The sequence below is a fragment of the Lampris incognitus genome, unplaced genomic scaffold (genome assembly GCF_029633865.1).
Source record: "Lampris incognitus isolate fLamInc1 unplaced genomic scaffold, fLamInc1.hap2 scaffold_57, whole genome shotgun sequence".
Taxonomy (NCBI): Eukaryota; Metazoa; Chordata; class Actinopteri; order Lampriformes; family Lampridae; genus Lampris; species Lampris incognitus.
Genome location: NW_026611535.1, coordinates 707,203 through 710,000, shown reverse-complemented (window position 1 = coordinate 710,000; position 2,798 = coordinate 707,203). Strand labels below are relative to the sequence as shown.

Here is a 2,798-nt window from a genome sequence, read left to right as displayed (position 1 = left end):
TAGGAGGGGTTAAACCTCTCACAGCCAGGATGGGCTGCACAGCTAGGAGGAGTTAAACCCCCCCCCTAGCTACACAGCTAGGAGGGGTTAAACCTCTCACAGCCAGGATGGGCTACACAGCTAGGAGGAGCTCAACCCTCCCTAGCTACACAGCTAGGAGGGGTTAAACCTCTCACAGCTAGGAGGGGCCACGCCGCTCCTACAGCTAGGATGGGTTAAATGCAAAGTGAATTTCATTGCATGTACAAATAACGTAATTTGTTCCGAGACTGTACTTAATGCTGCTCTGTGCGCCTCCGGTTACGGACTCTCGCCCCTCTCCTCCCCGGGCGGGGGTTTAATGCCTCCACGCGCTGCGGCAATGCTCGCATATGCCCGTGCTCGGAAAAATACTGTCACATGTGGACACTCGAAAGTGAAGCTTACAACTCTTTGCGGGGGATCACTCTACTAACGAATTGCAGGACAGGCTGAGCATCAACATTTCAGGGTGTATTTGAAATGTGCGTCCCATAGCCACGCCTGTCTGAGCGACGCTTCGCCTTCAATCGGGAAGGAGGGCGCAAAACCTCTTTCAGCGCGGCTGGGGTGGCGCAAGCCTCTGCGCTGTCATCCACTAACTAAAAGTGCAGGGTTCAGCGTAGCCCTCCCCCTATGCTCCGTTCTCCCAACACACCCGGATGATCGAGCTGCCGAGGCGTGCAAAAATCCAGCTTTGAGTTTTAAGCAACGCCGCCAAGTTGAAAGTGTGCCATACGACTATGACCTCAAATCAGACGCGACAACACACTGAATTTAAGCACGTTACTAAGATGAGCGATATGCAACTTAACACGTGTGCAGAGGGCCTCCGCTGGCCGGCTTTGACGGCTTCGGGGGGTTGGTTCCTCTGGTCTGGCGGACTGAGTAGTTGCCACCGGTGTTTCTTGCCGCGCGCGGTGACATGAGGCTACCTGGTTGATCTTCTCAAACACGCCCTCGGAGGGCCTCCGCTGGCCGTCTTTGCCGGCTTCGGGTGGTTGGTTCCTCCGGTCTGGCGGATCGGTTAGTAGCGAGCAGAGCACAGAGTGAGAGGGGCTCTAGCGTGTCATTGTTTCCTCTCAGTAACCGACTCCCTCCCGTCGAGGAGACGGCAAGGGGCCTAACGCCTCCACGCGCTGCGGCAAGGCTCGGTGCGCGGCGGAGCGCCCGGAGCTTTGTGTTTTCTTGGGAACACGCCCGTGTTCGGATGAGTACTGTCAAATGCTGACACTTAAAAGTGCAGCGTACAACTGTTAGCGGTGCATCGCTCAGCTCTTCTGTCGATGAAGAACGCAGTCAGTTGCGAGAACTAATGTGTCCTGCAATTCACATTAATCATCGACACTTCGAACGCACTTTAGGGCCCCGCTAGAGGCCACTCCTGTCTGAGCGTCGCTTTGCCATCAATCGAGAAAGAGAGGGTAACCTCTCCCACCCCCCGCTGGGGTGTCGCAAGCTTCCGCTTCCACAGAGATTCTAATATATACATTTGTTTCATCCACACTTGATTACTGTAATGTTCTGTTCTCAGGTTTGCCACGTTCTAGCGCTGGAAGTCTTGAGATGGTTCAGAATGCTGCTGCTAACCCTAAATGGACTTGCCCCATCCTACCTGTCTGCTCTCCTTAAACCTTACATGCCATCTCGAGCACTTGGTTCTCAAAGTACAGGGCTCCTGTGTGTAGCCAAAGTGAAAAAGAAGTCAGCTGGTGGCAGTGTTGAGTCTTCTCTTTTGCAGAAGGCTCGCCCGGTTCTTTGATTCAGGTCGGCATAGGCAAATAAGAAGTCAGACGACTTCTTACTGGTTCGTGTCATTTTATTGGCACACAACAAATAGTTCACAGGTAAGGCTGCAGTGCTGGAGATGTACCCTTGAGTCGTCTGCCAAGTAACAGAAACACATAGTGGTATATACTAAAACAACAAGCCGTGGTTCTTTTTCAGAGACAGGCGTGATCTTCGTTTTCCTCGTGTTTTGCAGGTGTCGTTCCTGCTCCAAGGCCGTCCTAATCAGGCCGGCGTACAATGTTCCTACTCTCAGGCCCAACTCCTTTACGTGAACACAACATCCATTGCACGCTGTCCGTCTTGGGAGAGAGATCCCTCCTCTGTTGCTCTCCCTGAGGTTTCTTCCTACTATTTCTCCCTGTTAAAGGGGTTTTTTAGGGAGTTTTTCCTTATCCGATGAGAGGGTCTAAGGACAAGGATGTTGTGTTGCTGTTAAAGCCCACTGAGGCAAATTTGTGATGTTGGGCTATACAAATAAAAATGTAAAACAAAAGTGGAGAGTTTGGGGTACCACGGGCGCGTGGAGCCCTGCCTGCCGGCGCGCTCAGCTGCCCGGGCCAGCCTGAACTCCACAGAGTAGTTTGTGACACTACCACTGCCCTGCTGCATACTGCTCAGCCGAGCACCAGGGTCCTGGCCACCGACTGGATGGTGCAAAACCTTCCGTAGTTCCGCCACAAAGTCCTCGTAGGTCAGGCAAAAACTGGCCTTCATGGACCAGGAAGCATTGGCCCACTGAGCTGCTCGGCCTGTGAGCAGGTTGGTCATGTAAGCGACGCGGGCAGCGCCAGACGTGAACATGCTGAGTTGGTGCAGGAAGACCAGCTCACACTGCATGATGAACGTGGCACAGGTCTCAAAGTCGCCATCAAACGGTCGTGGGCTGGAGAGGAAGGGCTCCCGGGGAACTGGGTTGAGCCCCACAGGGTGGGGTTAGGGTGGGGTGCTTGTTTGCTCGACACCGCCGCCTGCTGGCTCGTTAGGTTACC

The 2,798-nt window shown here is 53.9% G+C and overlaps 1 pseudogene; it reads left to right on the top strand.

Moving 5' to 3' along the window:
- Positions 1 to 1,269: 1,269 nt before the first annotated feature.
- Positions 1,270 to 1,416, top strand: LOC130133965 (5.8S ribosomal RNA; annotated as a pseudogene).
- The last annotated feature ends 1,382 nt before the right edge of the window (positions 1,417 to 2,798 follow it).